This window comes from Ictidomys tridecemlineatus, chromosome 10, assembly GCF_052094955.1.
Source record: "Ictidomys tridecemlineatus isolate mIctTri1 chromosome 10, mIctTri1.hap1, whole genome shotgun sequence".
NCBI classification, from domain to species: Eukaryota; Metazoa; Chordata; class Mammalia; order Rodentia; family Sciuridae; genus Ictidomys; species Ictidomys tridecemlineatus.
In genome coordinates, this window is record NC_135486.1 from 59,329,499 (window position 1) to 59,350,757 (window position 21,259).

The 21,259-nt window shown below is 52.3% G+C and overlaps 1 long non-coding RNA gene across 1 annotated transcript; it reads right to left on the reverse strand.

The window, feature by feature from the left end:
• On the reverse strand, positions 1–14,737 carry LOC144367284 (uncharacterized). Its single transcript, XR_013426601.1, has 2 exons — positions 14,651–14,737; positions 1–4,896 (listed from the first exon to the last, which is right to left on the reverse strand). It is a non-coding gene; the product is annotated as an uncharacterized LOC144367284 (long non-coding RNA).
• Between the last annotated feature and the right edge of the window lie 6,522 nt (positions 14,738–21,259).

Consider the following 21,259-nt stretch of genomic DNA (forward strand, 5'->3'; position numbering starts at 1 on the left):
CAGGGGTTTCATGCATTTTTATTTGATGTTTAAATGCCTGAGACAGCGGCACATGGAGTGGGTGTTCCAACCCATGCCGTCTGGGGTTTCCCACTGGATTAGTGTTGTTATTTCTGTCATTTTATTATTGGACAAACTGCTTTTCTTAACTGAATGCTGGGCTGCAGTGAACTCTTATGATCTTTGTTACTTCTGTCCTTTCTCATCTCAGGCCCCGTTTTCCTCTCCCTGACCACAATGGCCACCAAAGGTCAGAGCCCAGTGTTCAGAGTGAGAGCCTCAGGGGATGAGCCATAGCTGCCCTGCAGGACTCCTGCCCTTGCATCCTGGTCCTGAAACCTCCCTGGGTAGGGGTACCTTCAGCTCACTTGCAGGCATCTGGAAACAAGCCCAGGGCCCAGAGACATCCTGCCCTGGGTGGAGTGACACAGGGCTCCTGCACACAGGCTCCTGATTATGTCCCTGGGGCAGCAGAGTACTGAGCACCGAGCTTGCCTTCAGCATGCAGGAGCTTTGGGGGAGTGGAGGATGCCGAGCTAGTGGTCTGGCATGCTGCCCAGGCGTGCTTCCTGGGAAGGGTCCAAGTTCACCCTATCCCTGTCCTACCCCTCTTTCACTGTTTGTACTGTCCATCTGGGAGTCTGAGCACTTACAAGTGAAAAGACTAGACCTGTACTCAGCAGGAGGTGTGGGGACCCTCAGTGTGAGCCCCTCTCCCAACTCAGTTGGGCCAGAAGCTTCAGATGTGACCCCCAGACGCAGCAGCAGCACGTGAGGCATCTGGGGAGCCAGGGTCTCACGAGGCCTGATCCACAGAGCATTTTAGCTGAAAGGATGGTATGTGCATGCTAGAGAGTCACACTTAGACTCCTTCATGTGCAGTGGTGCTGGGCTCCAGCCCTGGGTCTCGGGCTCACCAGGTAAGCACTTGCCCCAGCTTCCAGGAAGGTTCACAGTGTGCCGGGGCCTTTGATGCAGTCCTGGATTGCACATGTCTAACAGACTCCTCCCTGGTATGGGGAGATGGCATTTGGCACACCCAGGCCTGGCGAGGGCAGCAGGTGAAATGGGGGCCCTCCAGGTTCTGGGTGGGACACCTCGCCATCTCATAACTGGAGATCTGCCTCTTACTTTGTGATGCTTCTGGATACATTGCTCAGAAAAGGTCACTCCATGTTTGATCTGGTGACGGCCCACCAGAGGTCTGACCAGTCAGATACTGGCTTGGAAGTTTCCCATTTCTTCCTGGTTTGACTTAGTGTCAGTCATTGAACAAATATCTGTTTTATGCTACTCTGTGCTCTGACAGATGAGGGGGACAGAAAGAGATCTGTTCCCGGGGACTCAGTGGGAGAGAGTATGCCACATGGAGGGTGCCACAGCAATGCATGTCCTACAGAAAGCAGGAGGAAGCCAGCACTGGGTCCTCACCGACAGGGCACCCTCGTGTGTCCTGAGGAAGGTGGGTGAGGTGGCAGAGGGCATGCCAGACAGAGTGGCCAGCGGATACAAAAGCACATGCAACATAAGATCAGGGTCCATGAAGGACAGGCAAGAATGTGAGCAAGGGGGCTGGGAAAACAGATGAGGCTGGAGCAAGGAAAGTCTCTTTTCTAGGCGGGCTTTTCAGACTTACTGTGGCTTTACAGACACAACTGCAAACAGGCGGCTTCGGGATTCGGTGATGAAGTGCTGGTGCTCTGCGAGGAGCAAAGCTTGCCAACTTGGCAGAAGATGGGCCAAATCTAGGCTTTTCTCTGTCAGGCTCTCCCAAGTCTAGGCTTCTCCCTGTAGGACTCTCCTAAGCTCTGGCCATCAGAAGCAAGAGCGGAAGGAAAGTAGGCTATCTGGGTGAGAAAGAAGATTAATGCTCCTGCGGAGATGGGAATGGAACTGGAGGAGTGACCAGCCAGGGGGTGAAGGGGGCAGGAATAGTGACTGTCAGTCAGTTATCAGCAAACTAAGGCACCCACGAACCCTGGGGACACTCGGGTCTCAGCTGGAAGGTGACCTATGGCCCAGTTCAGTGCAGAGTTGCCTGTAAGGGACGGCAGGGAAAGATGGCCATTCCAGGGAAGCCACAAAAGTGACTCCCAGGCAAACCAGACACTTGGTTCCTCAGGCATAAATGACTCTGTTCTGCAAATTCCTAAAGAGACAAGACAACTGGCCACACGCATGGCAAAGCTGCGCCTCACTTCTAGCCCAGCCACGCTCACAGAATGTCAGGAAGGACTCTCATCCTGCTGTTAACTTCTAATTGGCGTTCTTAGATCATTTTGGATTTAAAGTAACTGACATGTGTAAGCATAGCCTGTGGGGGTTTCCTTGTTCTGTTCTCTCTGCATCTCCTCCTCTGCCTTCCTGTAGGTTGTCTGAACACCCAAAGGATTCCATCTTCATTTTCTTAGTGTCCAGAGATGGCTGCTTTGCGTAGGTTGCCATAGGGGTTAGATTACACAGACACATTACCTCCCTTTAGGCACCTTCTCCCCCAGTTTACAATATAACTCTCCTAAATATCCCCATGCGTACATTCAGCAGAGATGAAGCTGACGTTTGAGATGAAATGATTCTCCACTGCTTCTTCACTATTATTGATGGCATGTTTAGATCTCAGGGCTGTGGCTCTAAGTGGCGGGCTTTGCCCTCCAGCGTCACAGCACCCCCAGCAGCCCCCCACCTACTTCTTTCTGGGTTCTACTCTTTCAAATATAAGGAAAGAAATTTACAAAACTATGGAAGGAAAAACAGAGAAATAGAACTTACTCAAATGTGAGAAATAGAAGCAGAACCCTGACAAGACACAAGAAACCCAGCAGCAGGTCACTGGGCAGTTGCTGGTCTAGGGGTTTGTATAGCACTTGAGTCAACGCTATTGGTTAACATTTATGCTGATCAGGCCTTGAGACATACCATGCTGTTGGCTAGCCCTGCAGTTCCAGTCAGTTCTTCCTTACTTCTGTGTTTCTGCCAATCGTGGGGAAGGGGGAGGTTAGGGTTGCTGTATTGTAGACGCTCTGGGGTTCTGGGCCACAGCCCTGTGTGGAGCAGGTATCCTCACCAGGCCAGGCAGGGCTGCCTTGCACAGTCCAGAGTGTCCCGGTTCACTCAGCCTTGGGTGGCTGTGTCTCAGGCACGCGCTGGCATAGCAGGCTCTGCATGGCTGAGGCCCATGTGACACCTGTGGCCTGACTAGGGACAGAAGCAGGTGTCAGCAGGCCACCGAAGGACAGTGCTTGGCCTCAGCGTCACGCAGCACTGTACTTTTGGTTCAACTGTCAGACATCACTCACAAAGAGCACAGAGGCAGGAGGCATGCTGTCCCTGCCTTTCCTCTCTGATGGGTAGCGCTCAGAGGAAACACAGCTCTTCACCCCACAGGGCAGGTCTACATCTGCAGCTGCTGCCTTTCCTGGTTCTCTGGCACTTCTGGACGGGAAGGGACCAATGCGGATAGAGGTTGGGGTCCCCACTCTGCCCCTGACACTCGGGATGGGGATCTCTCCTCCCTGTGGGAATTCTGAGAAAGGAGGGACTTCATGCTCAGTGGATCAGCCACAGCTCCCAGTGTGGCCTTCCTGGCTCCACCTATGGAGACGGGTGCCCAGGCAGTGCCATCTCCCCTCCTGGCCTCCTAGGGTAGGCACAGTGTTTCTGGGTGCAGCTGGGTAGGTGAAGTGGTTGGAGTTGGGCAGTCCTGTCTTGGCAGCTGCCCTGTCCTGCCCTTCAGCTGAGTTTTTTTACTCTAGTCCTGGTTCACTTGTGGCAGAAAGAAAACAAATGGGCAAGAACAAAGCAAGCGGGAGTCATACAGAGCCATGCAGGCACTTAGCTCCCTGTGGCCCTCACCGCCACTGCACAGGCCTCTCAGCTTCAACCTGGGCCTGTAGCCAGGGTGCAGCTGACGTGGCTGGGGAGCAAGCTCAGAGGAGGAGTGCCTGAGGAGGCTCACTTCCACTCCCCTTGGGCAGTTTGAGGGGACAGGGTGGGGCAGGGCCTCTGCCCCTTGCTGGCCTTCTCATCAGTGTCTGGCCTCTTCCATGTGGCCAGGCAGGGCTTTGCTGTCCTCACCCCTGCAGCCTCTGCCAGGGCTCATCAGGGAGACTGGTGGTCACAGTCCTTCTGCTTCCTCCTAGGCTCTTGGAACCTGACTTCAGAGACTCTCTGATGCTTGAAAATGATTTTAAAATGCTACACTCATCTGCCCCAGAGTCCTCATCCCCCTGGAAGTGGGGTCTGCCTCTCAGAGTCCAGGGGACAGTGTCATGCACGGGTCTTTCCCAGCTCCTCCATCAGCCAACAGCCCACACAGCAGGCAACAGTGTTGCGAGAGTGGACAGGAGAGGGGTGTCTGAGGGGCTGGTCTGGACACTGACTGTCACTCTTCAGACTTCCTGGGCCTGAGTTTCCTCATCTGTAAACAGAGACTGTCCAACTGTCTGTCTCCCAGGGTTGGGAGCATGAGAAAAGACCATGTGGGCAAAGGGCTTAGCGGGGCCACCATCCAAACCAGGGTACCTCGCCAGCCAGAATTTAGCACTGATGTCTGGGACAGTAGATTTATGCCCAGTCCACAGTCTGTTCCTGAACCACACATACATGTGCTGGTGAAGGGTTCACTTACTTGTGACTCACATTTCTGATGTTATTTCAATAGGAAAATGCTCCAGTCACCAGGCCCACCTCTCAATTCTGGTAGTGGGAGACAGTTCATCCTATGGTCCGAGTCATGGTCATCTTGTGCTCATCCTGTGGTCATCTAGTTATGCATCTTGTGGTCACCTTGTGGTCCATCTTATTGTCCACTTTACAGTCATCTTGTGGTCCAACTTATGGTTATCTTGGTCAGCATCAACAGATTCAGAAGATGAGATGAATCAGGCATACAATCTCCTGTGATTAAAATCACCTGTTATTATGTGAGCCAAATGTAAAACTGCACATAGGATAAATCTGCTCCAAAAGAAGATAGAGTGGAAGGAGAGGAGGGACTCGGCAGAGTCATTCTCTTTGGCCTCTTTTCTCTCGGTCAGAAGTGAATGGGCTGGACACAGAGAAGAGAAGGTGAACATGAAGAGTCGGGCAGGCCCAGGACAGGCAGCCACTCCCAGGGACCCCGGCCCAGGTGTCTGCATGGGGCTGACCCAGCAAGCTGCAGAACCTGGGTTTCCAAGCCCAGATCCTGGAAACCTTGGGAGAAGTGCAGGGAGCGGGGCATGCAGCCTACAGCCGGCCTCCTCCTGGCTCAGAGAAGTGGAGACTCTGGTTTCTCAAGTAAGGAATGATCAAGGTCTTATCTGAAGCTCATTGAACACTATGATCCTTAAACTTGCCCTTCCAATAGGAAACGTATTTTGTGGTACCCAAAACCCTCAGCTGATCAAGTTCTGTTTTACAGTAGGGGGCTGGGCAGTGAATGTGAAAGTTTGAACCTAAAAATCATTTTCTTGAAATTTCTAAGAAAATTGTTATTAAATAGTGTTATTGGGGGGAAGTAGTTCTCTGGTCACTAACCCTTCTCACCTTCACTCTGTGCTTCAAGGACAAGGTCCTAACCTCAGGGAACAGGGCTGAGTAAGGACTCTGAGGAAAGAGGAACAGGTTGGGGCAGCGAGGTGCTGGGGCCCCTCAAGGGACAGCATGCCCAGAATACACCCAGGGGGCTGGATGAGAGCCAGCAGGCTGGAGGTAGCCAGATGAGAAGAACTGCCCCAGAGCAGGGCAGGGGGCCAGAGCTGGGGGAACAAGGGAGCAAGCCACCAGCTCCAGCTTCTGAACTATGCCCCCAGGGCCAGAAGGGGCCTGCAGGCCTGGTCTGTGGTCCCACCTGCCCAGCGCTGCACACTAATGGCTAGATGTGGACAGGCAGGCACATGCCCCCTCTCACAAAAGAGAAACTGAGGGCCTGTTGAGCAATGCTGCCATAGCTGCCACCTGGAAGTGGGTCCTACTCTCTGTTCCCCCGACCCTGGCACCCTGTGGAGCTGGGCATACCAGAGCCTCCAGCTAGAGGCTGGAATAAGCAGACTCCAGACAAAAAGCCCACTCCCTCTTAATGATTCTGAGAAGCCACAGGAAAGCAAACTCCAGTGAGCTCATGGTCTGCTGGTCTCCTGCAGGGAACCAGCATGCCCACCTGGTAGTCTGTACATACCTCAGCGAAGGGTGTGCTTGGGGGAGACATCTATATCTAGCTCAAGTGAACACAGAGCCCTAGAGGCTAGGCAGGGACGGCTGTGCCCCAAGTGCCACTGCCATCCAACCCCTCTTCAAGTCCACCTGGAGGCTGTGCTCCTCTGCCTGGGACCAGGCAGAGCAGGCAGGGAACACTGGTCCCGACTGTCACAGCCCCATCCATCCAGAGGCTTTCCTGGGCTACAGCTCCAGCCCGCTCGGCAAGTGGCACTGAATCCAGGCCCAGAGTCCCGAGCCTGAGCCAGCCCTGGGCAGCCAGCTCTTCTCACATAGTAGGAACCCTCCTGGCTTCCAATGTCTGTGCCTTGTGCCATAACTACCAGGACCCAGGAGTCACCTCAGCCCAGGACATCTGGGTTGTGGCCCTCATCTGAGGTCTCACAGGAGAAGGAAACTGAGCCCAGCTCCTTCTCTGCTGCTTTCTCAGGATTCAGGACCCATCATGCCCTGGGGGCCCCTCTGGGGAGATCTGGGGAAGACTGTGGCCAGATTTGCTCTGACTCTCAACACCTGCAAGGCACTCTTCTTCCTGTCCCGATTCTCCTCTGTGCCAGTGAAGCATTCATTTTGTTTGTTTAAATAAACTTTTTTTATTTTAGGTTAGTTTGTGATTTACAAAACGGTTATGGGATTACAGAGCCCCACAGGCCTCATTACGCATCCACGCCTACCAGGTTGAGTCCTACAGCCTCACGGACCTGTCGTTATCATTGGAGTCTCAGCTGGCCCAGACTCCCGCGATTGCCTCCAAGGCCTGGTGTTCCAGCTCCTGCCTCATGCTGCTTGTGGCTGCGACAGCCCTCACTCTGGGTGTCCTGCTGACTTGACCAGGTCTTGATCCCTTCTCCTGCTACTTGCACGCTCTCTCTCAACCACATCATTAAGATCTACTTTTAGATCTGAAGTCCAGATTACATCGGAGGGTCCCAGGAGCCTGAGATTAGTTGGAGGGCTGAGCCTGTCTCCCTTACTCAGGTCAGAGCAAAAATCTACTCAGTGCAGACAAAGGAGGGGCAGTCTGAGCCTGTGAGCCGCTCTGTTGATAACCTCCCTAAGGTTCTCCTCCAGGCACCCAGAACATGGCCAGGGCTTATGGCCATAGTCCTCAGCCTCGGCTGATCCTAACTCAGGAACTCAAACTGCCTTGAACTGTGTCCTGTGGGCTTCCCGGCTGAAGGGAAGGGCCTGCAGGTCAAGGGCCAGCTCCCTCACTTTTTCAGAGTCTGCTGGAGCCTATTATTTGGACAATACAACACACAGGAGGAAAGGCAGACTGTTGTAGCTGCCAGGTGCCCCGAAATCAAACGTGCTATGGTGAGCCGGAGCTGTGGGGTGAGGGAGGAACTAACTCAGCAGCTGAGATAAATAGTACTTCAATGCAAACGTTGAAGAGTAAAATTTATTTTTAAAGCCAAAAATTCCTGATGAACAGAATATGGAGTTGTGAAATGAAGACAGGATGTTGTTCGTGCCACTGTTTGTGGATACTAGATGGTATTCCCATCAGCCCTGGGTTCCAGGCCCTGTGGCCTCTGGTTTCCCAGCAGGTGACAAGCAGGGATGAGGACAATGGAGCTTCCATTAGCTGTTTGCCTTCAGCTCAGACTTGGCAAGAGGCTGCTGCAGTGTGTCCCACTTTTCACTGAGGCTCCTGCACATCACGAGGAGCTTTAACCATCTTTTGGTTTCATCCTGAGTAGATGGCGGCATCCTCATTTAGAGGAAAGAAACCAGATCAAGCCCCTGACCTGATGAAGCCAGGGGGTGGCAGAGCAGGGACCCAGCAAGGCTCCCTGCTTGGGCTGGCTTCCCTGTTGCCTCTCAGACCACCTCGCCCTCTGCCTCTGCTCAGCTCCACACATCCTCCCGTCTCTGCTCCCTCCAGGGTATGGGCCTGGGTGAGTGTGCAGGAAGGGTGCTCTGTGGGCGTGAGCACATTGGTGTGCCCGTGGAAAGATATGGCTCACAGCAAAAGCATCAGGAGGGCTGGTGCTGCTGTGCTGAAGTGTCTGGTGCCTGCCTTCGTCCCCTGCTCAGCTGGCCCCACTGTCCACACCTGGTGAGCTGGTGCAGCTCCGGTCACTGAGGCTGCCTTTCCACCTCTGGCATAGGGGTCCTACGATGTTCCCAGCCTTCAGACCTCAGAACCTGTCTCACGATGCAGACACTGCCCACTCAGCTCTGAGAACAAGTGCAGTGATGGAGAAATGGAGCTTTTCCTCTCAGAGGCCCCTGAAAGACCCATGTGCAGAGACCCTGGGCTGGTATCCATCCAGTGATGGGCTTTCTTGGGAGTGCCAGGACTGCTCCAGGTAAGGCTCTCTGAAATGCTCTCTCCTCCCCACCCAGGCCCAGAATGAGGTCCTGAGAAGCCATAGCCTGGCCCACACCCTGCTCCAGAGGAGGACCACACACCTGGCGGCTCTCACAACTGTTCCAGCTCGTGTGGGACAAGGCATGAGTCCTGATCTGAGAGACTGGGCCCTGTCAGCTGATCAGCCTGTTATGATGTTGCCTTGTTACTGGCTTAGTGTTGCTTTTCCTGGACTCATTGAAGTTTGAAGACTCCATACTATTGGCCCTGGCAGGAGGTGAAAGCTCACATCCAGAATATCTTTAATAGTGCTGTCAGGAGCAGGTAAAAAATGAGAATCCCCATACATCTCCATAAAAAGGAGCAAACATAAAACTTCTCATGGCCCAGGGACCACTTTTCAGGCTGACCTCCAGAGCAGGCCAAATTGAAGTTCTATGTAGCCATCGCACGGGACTACTATGGCTTTTGGTTCTCTGTGATCTGTGACTCCTCCTCACCAAGGCACCTCCCCTGGCAAGCCTCCTCTAGGCACTCATGTATACAGGGTGTCAGCCCCAACCTGACATTCTGTAGACAATGAGGCAGAGGCCCTAGGGTCTAAGATAAGCCGTGTCCAGGACTTACCACCTGCCTCTGGGTCTTATCCACAGAGTGCCTGCCTGGCCTGTTTAGTCTTCCATTTTGAGAGGAGAGGGCAGCTTCCAGGAGGCCCGGCTAGGGCCCAAGACACTGGCTGGATCCTCAGTGGGAGCTCTGGACACAGGGCCCTTCTGACCTGAGGTGCCTGGAGAGTCAGAGGCCTGGTGACGATCACACGTTGGCAGGCGCAGGTTTTGATGAAGGTATTGTAGAGGAGAGGTTGTGCTCTGGGCATGGACAGGAGAAAACCATCACTGGATGATGCAGAAGAGGGGAAAGGCTCATTCCAGCCCAGTGCTCAGCAGGGCCACACGAGGGAACATGAGTGTCACCCTAAGTTTCTGCTTGCAATGTCCTTCAGCAAATGCTGCCCCTGGAACCCACAATGCACAGAGCAGAGGTCTGGGGCCAGGAGGCCAGAGGCTAGGAGGCCTGGCCTGCCCTGGCCAGTGACTCCCTCCCATGGCTGACTGTCGCTCCCTGATTCCTCTGGTCTTTCTCTTTCCTTTTCTGCCCAGCTGATCTGCAGAGCAGGGCTCTGTTTGCTTGGAGCTGGAGCCAGATGAGCTCAGAGGCAATGACTCATGTTGCTGACCCCACAGGCATGACCCAGTGTCCCTGACATAGGCTATCCTACTACCCGAGGGCTGGGCAGCCACTCCCCTCTGGCTGTAAACACTGTTTTGTTTGGAGATTTAAAGATGGCATGTCCTGTGTCTAGGACTCTAGGATCCTGGGTGGAGAGAGACTGGGACGCTCCTCCCCAGACCTGAAGGACTCTGAGAGAGGAAACCAACACCTCTTGTTCTGGAGCAGGCACTGGCAACGGTGCCTTCTACTCCTTCCATCCTGCAGTCCACATACACAGCCCGGAGGAAAGCTGACCTCACTCTTTTGAGTCCCCAGGTTGGAGCTCTAATTGCTCCAATGCTCAGATGAAGAGGGCAGGCAGTCAGGTCCCACATGGTGCTATCTCCCAGCTCAGCACCCACCTGCCCACACTTGGCTCTCCCTTGCTCTTACTTCACACCACAAGGCCAGTGGACAGTGTGCTTCATTCCAGCTCACAGAGGAGGAACTCAGGGACTGCCCAAAGGCCTAGCTCCCTGCTCCAGGTGCACAAGGCCCACTGCAAGCCCCACCACCGCTGCTTCTGTTGGACTGGGGACTCAGCCCTGATGCTGGAGTGAGCAGGGAGGATCCCACTATGTACTGGGGCTGCAGGGCAAGAGGGTCACAGCTGCCTGAGGGTCTACACTGGCCTGGGAGATGGGAGGATGGAGCACAGAGGACTTGAGGTCAAGTGGACCAGTGAACACAAGAAGGGGAAGGTGTCCAAAGTGAATGATGTCATCAACGTAGGTGAAATGCTCTGGGCCTCTCCATGAGGTCAGAGTCCACTGAATAACCATGATTCACAGGCTGCACCACCTTCAGCAGATCTCTGAATACCTGTGGGTCACCTGGTGGTTGTGAGCAGGACACTCACACCTTTTACTCTAATCTTAATTTCCAATATCTAAACAAGTCTCACCACACTTCACACAATGATATAGAAACAGGTCACAGAAAGACTAAGAAAGGGCCAACACTCCCCAGGGTCACAGGAGGCCCTGCCAACAGCACAGGCAGAGAGAAGAGAGTGCAGAGTCAGAGTCACTGTAGGTGGCCAGACAGGACTTTAACAAACCAGTTCTGCAGCCATGTCAAAGCAGAGGGTCCAGGTGGATGGCAGTTTCAGTCTCAGAGTGTCAGCTCGAGGTGTCAGCTGGGAGACGCCCATGAGTGGTCTTCACTGGCACTACTGAGGCCCGATAGGACAAGAAATCAAAGGTTCATCGCTGTGGTGATTCTCCTGGGTGACGCCCCTGATGAGTGACCAGGTGATGGGGTCAAGGAGCTGCTGTGTCCAGTCTCAGGGTGCTCCTCCTGTAACAGGTCTCAAGGGAGGGGTCTCATCTGGTGGGGGGATTGATAAGTTCCCATGTCTGGTGTTCCTGACATGATGTGGGATGGCCACATGTCCAGGTGCTCCAGATTTAGTTTTCTAGGGTGGCATGCATAAATTATGCATCAATCTGTGCCTTCTGGTGGTGCCAGGCAGATGGGGGCTGTTTACTTGTACAAAGAGGTGTGAAGTCATTCTACCTTGGCACCGATACTCAAAATCGAATAACTCACAGCAAACTAGTGCTTTACAAATGGAGTCATTCAGGCAGACACAGCCTGAGAACTGCTGTTCTACACACCATGGAGTGGCTCAGGAGAGACACGGCTTGAGAACTGGGTTCTACACACCATGGAGTCACTCAGAATGGTGCAGCCTGAGGACTGCTGTGCCACACACCATGGAGTCATCCAGGGCAGGCGCAACCTGGGGAATGCTATTCTACACACCATGGAGTCACCCAGGGTAGGCACAGCCTGAGGACTGCTGTTCCATACACCATGGAGTCACCCTGGGCAGGAACAGCCTGAAGACTGCTATTCTACATACCATGGAGTCACTCAGGGCAGGCACAGCCTGAGAACTGCTGTTCTACACACCATGGAGTCACCCAGGTCAGGCACAGCCTGAGAACTGCTGTTCTATACACCATGGAGTCACCCTGGGCAGGCACAGCCTGAGGACTGCTATTCTACACACCAGGGAGTCATCCAAGGTAGGCACAGCCTGAGAGATACTGTTCTTCACACCATGAAGTCACCCAGGAAGGCGCAGCCTGAGAGCTGCTACTCTACACAACAGGGGGTCACCCAGGGTAGGCGCAGCCTGAAGACTGCTGTTCCACACACCATGGAATCACTAGGACAGGCGCAGCCTGAGGATTGCTGTTCTACACACCATGGAGTCACTAGGGCTGGTGCCTGAGAACTGCTGTTCTATACACCATGGAGTCACCCAGGGCAGGCACAGCCTGAGGACTGCTGTTCTATACACTATGGAATCAATAGGCAGGACACAGCATTCTCTCTACTGCTGGGCTGCTTACAAAACACCTGATCCTGAGCCCCAAAGGGGCATGACAGGCCCGAGACCCTCATTGTGCAGCGTAGTATCTGGGATGCACACACCCATCTGCAGACTCTGGTGCACAGATAGAACATGCTATAGTTTTCTGCTTTCTTTTTTTTTTTTTTGCCTCTGTGAAATAATACACGTTGGTTTCAGGCCCTGGCATGGTGCTCCTAGCCCTCAACCTTCCCTGAGGTTTGGAGCCAAGAGAAGCTTTTGTCTGACAGCCAATTCTTGATGTCCCCAGGGCCTCCATATGTGCTGGTTGCCATTGTGATCTGAAGGTTGACCTCCTAGCCCACCCCAGCTTCCCTGGAGGAGATGAGCCAGAGGTAGAGCTAGTGGCCGGTGCCCTCCTCTGCCCCTCATCACCCCTGAGCCTGCACAATGGCACCTCCATTAACACCCAGGACTGAGGGAGATTCCCTGTGGTGAGCATCTAGAGGTAGCTGGAGGGTGTTGTCCCCAGGGCATCTCTTTAGCACAGAGCCCCAGGCCTGGCTCTCACAGGGCCTCTCTGTCTGCAGCTCCATGCACCAGCTGAGGACAGCCACATAGTGGCACAGTCCAGCTGCAGAGAGGAGAGCAGGGCCAGGGCTCAGCACTTTCCTGATGACCCTAGGACCGAAGTCAGTCTGTCTGCTGATCTGTCCCCACCCAGCCTCAGTCCTGCTGGGCTCCAAGAAGGTCCCCATGCAGAGGATTCCAAGTTGAGGGCAGGCCTGTTTCCCAGCACAGAGGCTGCAGCTGCCAGAGGAGGGCTGGATGGGGAGCATCTGGAGATGGGCTGTCTCTACCTGGGATGCTGAACAGTGGTCTGGCCGGTGTCTGGCACCAAATATGGCAAGCACTGTTCCCAGGCTTCAAGTCCCACTCCCTGGTGACTGCACATCTCAGGTCACCATCAATCCCCTCTCACTATAGGTTGTGGCTGGGTGAGGAGCTCCCTTCTCTGGAGAGGGTGGCACAGCATCTGACATCCAGCTTGGAGGGGATGAGTCCTGTAGGACAGCTCTATGGGCTGCCTCCAGGGGGGACTCCCTGCCCCTGCTCCTGGCCTTTCTTTTTTTTAATTTTTTTTTAATATTTACTTTTTAGTTGTAGTTGGACACAGTACCTTTATTTATTTTTATGTGGTACTGAGGATCGAACCCAGGGCCTCGCACATGCTAGGCAAATGCTCTACCGTTGAGCCATAACCCCAGCCCTGCGCTCCTGCCCTTTCTGCTCCTCACTCTCATTGGACAACCACAGGTCCCGCAGTGCTCGGAGCAGCAGTCACATCAACTTGCTTCAAAACAGACCCTGAGCTCTGCTGATCGGGGACACCCTGTTAAGTGGAATCATTGAACTGCACCACCAGTGAAGCTCCTATTCAAATAACCTCCCGGAGCCTCTGAGGCAAGGGACACTTTGTCTGGGCCTGGTGCAGCGTGCATGGGAATGATTATAGCAATACCAGATGAGGTGACAGCACTGGCTGTCCCTCCTTTGTCCCTGTGGCCTGCAAAAGTGGCTCGTCTCATGGAGGGCAGGATTCAAGTATGAAGGATGAAATTTGTCCTGACATCAGACGTGCACCCTGGACATATCCATGTGCCTGAGAGAGATGCCCAGTCCTCAAGGACAGGAGATGGGAGGCCAGTCCTCCACCCCCAGAGCCCAAACACCACAGAGGCACACAGAGGCACACTCAGCTACACACAGACTCACACATAGCCACACACACAGGCACACACAGACACACACAGGTGCACTCACACAGCCAACACACAGACACACACATAGGCACACATACACCGTTGCATACACAACCACACATATAGGCACCCACACAGACACACACAAGACATGTATACACAGTCACACATAGCCATACACAGACATACATGCAGGTGCACACACAGAGACCCACACAGCCACACACAGGCGTGCACACAGGCACACACACATACACACACACAGCTACCACACAGCCACACATGGGTATGCACACAGACATACACGCAGGTGTACACACAGACACACACTCAGAGACACACACAGGCACATACACAGCCACACAGGTGCACACACAGGCTCACAGGCGCATACACAGCCACATAGGTTCACAGGCACACATACAGACACATACACAGGCATACACACAGCCACACACACAGCCACACACACAGTCACACACACAAGTGGTCACATAGCTACCACACAGCCACACACACAGGTGCACAAACAGACACACACATGTGCACACACAGCTATCACACAGCCACACACACAGGCATACACACAGCCACACACACAGCTGTACACACAGGCGCAGCTCTCCCACCGGGCTCTATGTGGGCTAAGTAGATGTCCTGTATCAGGGTGGGTCCACCCTTGCGGGTCATATGCTGGTCAGGAATGGTTCTAGGTCTGTGACATGCAAGTTTTTTGTTCCTGTGTGCCCCAAGATCTTTTTTTGTAATAAAATTACATACCTTCATATATTTTTGAGCTGACAGCTAAAATTCCTCATGAAGATTTGAATTGTCACAGAGAATTCTCAACATATTGTAAATGTTGGTGGTTTAAATTAAAGCCCCCACGTCATTCTTTCAAATGAGCTCATGGGTCTGACGGCCGCCGCAGCCACCCACTTCTGCTTCCCCCAGAAGCAGCTGGATATTTTACAACTCTCTGTTCTCCTTTCTCTCTGAATAGCTATTCCCATTTCATTTATCCCACAGAATTGTGTTCTGATTCTAAATGTATGACCTTTGTTGATCATTCTCAGTTCTCTACCAAATATGTATGAATTGAAATAATTTTTTTAATATTCTGGTGAAAATAAAGCTTAATTATTAAACTTCATTCTTTCCTTGCTTGCATTTCTATTACAACTGACCAAAGTAATGCTTTATTACACATTTTGAAAAGTGTAAATTAAAGGTGAAACTAAAATTTAAGTATGCTTTTTCTTTAATGAAAGGAAAAACTAAACATTCTATACAAATATAAGAAAGGGGTTTGCCGTTGATCCTTGTTAGAATGAAACAGAGTCCAGCATTGAATTTCTTTCTATTTTTCCCCCTTATACAAATAAAGGGTAGCAATATTAGTCATAAAAGGAATTGGCAAGAAAGGAGTCACAGATTCTCTCCAATACCTTGAGATGTTCCTGAATTACATAAAATTTATAAAATAAATTAACATCAGAAATATGTCAAGCCAGGCTTGTGACCACATCTATAATCCCAGCAACTTAGGAGGCTGAGACAGGAGGCTGGCAAGTTCAATACCAGCCTGGGCAACTTAGCAAGACTGTCTCAAAATAGAAAAAAAGGGCTGGACACAGCTCAGGGATAAGGTACCCGTGGATTCAGTCCTCAGTGTCAAAAAAATTTTTCTTTTTCAATGTTCTTTTATCCTACAGAATAAGATTCTTCTTCAACTGTATTGGGGTAAAGGAGCCTGCCACCCTCACCCAGCCTTTACGTGGCCTCCTGGCACCTAGGAGGCTGGGCAGTTTGGGGAAGGACTGCTGTGCGTGGGGGGAGGAAGGAGAGCCCCTCTTCCAGGCCATTTCAGGCCCCAATGTCTTCCAAGAGTCCTCAGGAAACCCGCATCCTGAACAGATCCACTTGACATGCCTCGGAAAGGCTTGTTTTCCCAGGAGTATGCGTCCTGGCATTCAGAGATTGCTGTGGGAGATGCTCCTTTAACATGGATGGAGACAGAAAATAAGGTTCAAAGCCCAAGACCAGTAAGCTCGCCATCTCCTGCCTTGACCCCATGTGCTTCTTAAAGCAATAAAAATATTAACTACTCTGCACTCAGCAGACACATGGCTGTGCAGAACACTCTGTCCTGATCTGGGTGGCCTCATGCTGAGCACAGATGAGTTCCCAGTGTGAGCAGCCGCGTGCCTGGTGGAGCAGACAAAGTGTGTAGACTGGCGCTGGAATACCCTCATCTGTGTCCTCAGGCCAGCAAGGAAGCTTACAGCACTGCCTCGGAAACATGCATTCATTTCCAGGGAGAAGGCAAGAAATGTGCATCGTTCCTGAGATCATCACCCGTGAGCCATGGCAAACCGACTTGTAATGCTGTGTGCGGCCATCCCTGGAGACCCTCTGGAAGTCAGGCTGAGGCTTGCCATGTGAACTGTCCCACTCTGGTGTGGCTGTACTCCTGCATCTTCCCTGCAGGCACGAGTTCCCAGCTTGGTGCTATCTAGAGGAAGGTAGAGAAACCACTGGGAGGAGGACTTATGCCAACAATCCAACACACAGTAACTTGAGAATAGGGGTCAGGCTGCCGTGACAACCTCCTGAGGTCCCCCTGGGGCAGCCCCACCTTAGGACCACACACCAGGCCCCACCCTCGAAGGCCCAATGCTCAATACCTACACCTGGAACCAATGTCCAGCATAGGCTCCTGTGGGCATGGAGCCAGGGACAGCGCTTGGCTCTGGCCAGCTGTGTGTGGGAGCCATCCTAAGGGACAAGATGTTCATGGGGCACCTCTCTGTGGTTCTGGTTTGTATCTCCTGATCACTGCTGATGTGGATTATCTCTCCACATGTCATTGCATTTCTTCTTTGACCTATTGGCATTTACACTGTTGTTTATTTGCAACAAATTTGTGCATTTTCCAATTTTGCTCTTGTTCTTGATTTTAACTACATCCCAATGTGGCCAGAGAAGATTCTCTATGGCGTCCTCTGGGACTTCAGAGTGACACACATGATCCTAGAGGTTCCCCAGGGCTAGAGAAGCAGGTTCCAGGGGCACTGTTGTGTGTTGTGCTGTTCCCATCCTCGGCCTTCTCGCCTGGCTGCTCCTTCAGTCACCCAGAGTGCAGCACTGAGCCCCACAGTGACTGTGGGGCCCACTCACCCAGATGGTGTTTTTAGAGGCATGCAATGGCTCTTGTGCTTCTCACTGCATCAACACAATGTCCTGGCTTTCCCCTGGGATTTTCTTTAACATCACTGGGCTTCACACTTCGTTTGACTTTACATCCATCTTATCCTCTTGGCTCTCTTCTCATTTCAGGGAACATCTTGCTCTATCCTTGCGCTTTCTGTCTGTGGACCTAAATGAGGCTCCTGTGGACGGCACCTCACTGATTCCGCTCTTTCTACCCTGCTTGTCCATCTTTGTCTTGATTGGGGAGTTTAATCCATTTACATTTGAAGTAGCCTCATAAGAAGGACAGACTTCTGTCACGTCTGCTATTTGCCTTGCAGATTTCCCATCTCTCGTCTCTGCACTATAGTCTGCTGTGGTGCCGACTATTTGTAACAGAAAGGATTTAATTCCCTTCTCATTTCCATTTGTGTCTGTTCTATGCTATTTTTTGTGGTTACCATGGGGATTACATTTAACGTCCTGCAGTGTGAATTCACACCAGCTTAACTTCAATAACATAAAAAGCTCAGCTCCTATGTACTTCCAACCACCCCTGTTCTGTCACCAGTGCCACAAAATTATAGCTTTATGCACTGTATATCCTCAATCAGGCCAGTACCAGTTTTCAGACACGAGTCTCTTAAATCTTGTGGAAAACAAAACTGGCTTTAGGAAGCAAGTGCAGGTCTGTCTTCCTCATGCGGCTGCAGTTATTGCCCAGCATGTGTCTGACCTGAAAGGCAGCCCAGGCCTTGAAGCCCCTTGCCCCTCACCACTGAAGGGTCAGCATGGTAGCTGCAGGGCCCCTGACTGTGAAAGACCACAAGGCGGTGTCCAGGTCTGGCCACGCCTGGGAGGTCAGGAGCAGCTCTAAATTAAGCAGGACTAAAATATGGAAGATGAGGAAAATTACTATACAGGGGACAGGACAGGGCTGGGAGGGGCAGAGAAAGTTCCAGAAGGAACAAAGAATTTGTTCAAAGGTCCTGGGGATGGACGAAGTGAGCCCTGAAAGGCAGCAGTGTGGGAAATAGACTCAAGAGGCCGCAGGTCTCACAGGCTCCAGAAGGTGTCGCCTGCTCCTGGACGGAAGGCAAGTCTCCCTGCTGCAGAGGAGGACCACTGTTAGCAGGAGCCAGAGGCCAGGTCCACAGTGGGCTGATAGCGCTGGGGTCAGGACCAGCCCCTAGTTGTCACTATAGGGCTGGCTCCAGCTGAGGTGGCCCACCTAGGCACGACTGCATCTTCAGCTGGGACACTCCCCTCCCCAGAAGACACCGGAGCTCACTGCCTGGGAGCCCAGGCGCAGACTCAGGTCAAAGACTGACCTGGAGGAAGGGACATTTAGAAAGAGTTGTGCTGGACAGGATTCCAGGGCCCAAAGAGGCTTGGTAACTGCCTGGCAGCATGGCCAGGCATGAAGTTCGGCTGGGCTGCACGGGAGTCTTCCATGAGAAACAGGAAAGGGCACGAGATCTCAGATGACTGTATTCCAACCACATTCCAGATGTTTGAATCTTTATCAATGACTTAAAAACAAAGCTGGGGTTCAAGTATTAAGATAAAACCAAACCAAACTCCTTCATGCTCCATGGAGGTAAGTTGGTAAGAGGCTGGGCTCAGACCAAGTTGTCTTAAGAATCGACAACTGCAACTGTTGATGTTATTTGGTATATTTGACATAAAATTATACAAACCTTGAACAGAAAGGCCGACGGGTTACATGGTCCACATCACGGGTTCACATGTGTGGAGTCATCAGAGCGTCTTTGGAGCAGCACAGGCTGAACTGGTTTCTGCACAAAGCGCCAGCCCTCTGCAGGCTCTTATGATTCAGGAGCACACCCTAAATGAAGCAGGATTGAAATATAAAAGATGAGGAAAGTTACTATACAGGAGACAGGATAGGGCTGCCTATACAGGGGACAGACAACACTGCCTCCTGCGGGGACCACTAATCTGCACGTGGCTTTAGGAGGTACAGAGTACTCTAGCACTCCTGGTCTACCAAAACCTGAGGAGGAGGCGTGCGTGGCCTGAGAAGGTCACACAGTCACTGAAAGCCAGGTGGGTTAGCTGCGGGTTCTAGGCGGTTCTGCTTGAGCACAGCCCGCCTGCCCAGCTCCACCCCGACAAGAGACACCAGGGGCCTCACTGAAATCTGGACACAGAGAACCCCCAGGATTTCTATGGAGAGGTGCACGTGTGCTCGGGCACTAAGAGAGCTGCTGTGGGCTGGACAAGGTCAGGCCCTACAGCAGGGTCACCTGGAAGCAAGACCACTTGGAGTTGGAGTCAAGCATTTGCAACTTCTGACTTTGAGTTAAACACATAGTTTCTTTTCTTGGGTAGGGGGAGGTTGTACTAGGGATTATACTCATAGGCACTCGGCCATGGAACCACATCCCCAGCCCTATTTTGTATTTTATTTAGAGACAGGGTCTCATTGAGTTATTTAGCACCTCATGGTTGCTGAGGCTGGCTTTGAATTTGCAATCCTCCTACTGCAGCCTCCCAAGCAATAGTTTGTGCAGGAAGAGTAATGTGGGTGATTCCCTGATGGAGTTCCACCTACCAGGTGGGTGTGGTGGGCAGGTGGAGGGATAGGCAAATGGTACCAGAGGCCCAGAAGACAGCAGGGGCTACAGGCAGGTGGGCAGGCCCCAGTAGCGGCTCCACCTCACCTTCCACATCCTTCCTCCAAACCTTCCAGCTCTAAGAGCCCATGTCAGGCTGCTAGAGTCACGGCAGGCCCAACCCTCCTAGCTTCCACCACTGCCAGGCTGTCTCCTGGGTCCAGGCACCTGGAAGAAGTCACAAGGATGAGGGTGAGTCCATGGGGAGAGGGGTTGGAGGTCTCTGGCTCGGGCAAGGTGATGTCCCAGCACTGGCAGCAGCTCTGCTCCATGCCCACTGCAGAAGGAGCACTTCCTAAGGAGCAGGGAGGAGACAGGCCTCGCCTCCCTTGCCCCGTTTCCTTCAGTGATCCTGTGTCTCCACACAAGAAATGGGAGAGCAAACCCTTTTCTGTGGCTTTGTAAAGTCAAAATGCATGTTAAAATGTCCTGCAAACTACAACCTATTAAAGAGATGGTGTTTTCTCAGTTAAATGCTTGAAATTTAAGTGTAGTGTTTATGTACATTTAAATGTTTCATGTTTGGAAAAAGGAGGACAGAGTCATCCTGGGGGCTCACCATGCAAAGGACCTATGCTGAGGTCCTGGTTCACAGATGCTTAAACCAAAGCCAGCAGGTGCCACATGATCAAGATGTGGCAGAGGATGGAGACGAGACGACCACCTGAGGTTCATGCAGATTCTGCCCTGATTATTCTGAAATGAACAGAGGGATATTTTCATTCCCTTATATTCTAAAGCTCAATGCTATGTCAGTCTTCCTGGAGTTACTGGACTTTTCAAGAAATAGCCATATGAATTGAGTGGAGAGTAGGCTGTGCCTGCCCTGAGTGACTCCATGGTATGTAGAACAGCAGACCTCAGGCTGCGCCTGCCCTAGGAGATTCCATGGTGTATAGAACAGCAGTCCTCAGGCTGTGCCTGCACTGAGTGACTCCATGGTGTGTAGAACAGCAGTTCTTAGGCTGTGCCTGCCCTAGTGACTCCATGGTCTATAGAACAGCAGTTCTCAGGCTGTTCCTGCCCTAGTGATTCCGTGGTATGTAGAACAGCAGTCCTCAAGCTACACCTGCCCTAGTGACTCAATGGTGTATAGAACAGCAATTTTCAGGCTGCCCCTGCCCTAAGTGACTTCATGGTGTTTAGAACAGCAGCTTTCAGGCTGTACCTGCCCTGAGTTACCCCATCCTCTTAAAACAGCAGTCCTCAGGCAATGTCTGCCCTGGGTGACTCCATGATGTCTAGAAGAGTAATTTCCCACTCTGCCTACCCTGAATGACTCCATGGCATACAGAACACAGTGTTCAGGCTGTGCCTGCCCTGGGTGACTCCATGGTATGTAGAACAACACTATTCAGTTTGTTCCTGCCCTCAGTGACCTCATGGTATATAGAACATCAACTCTCAGGCTGTGCCTGCCCTGAGTGACTTCATGATGTATAGAACAGCAGTTCTCATGCTGCTCCTGCCATACGGGACACCGTGATGCATAGAAAAGCAGTTTTCAGGGGGCTGGGGTTGTGGCTCAGCAATAGAGCGCTTGCATCGCATATGCAAG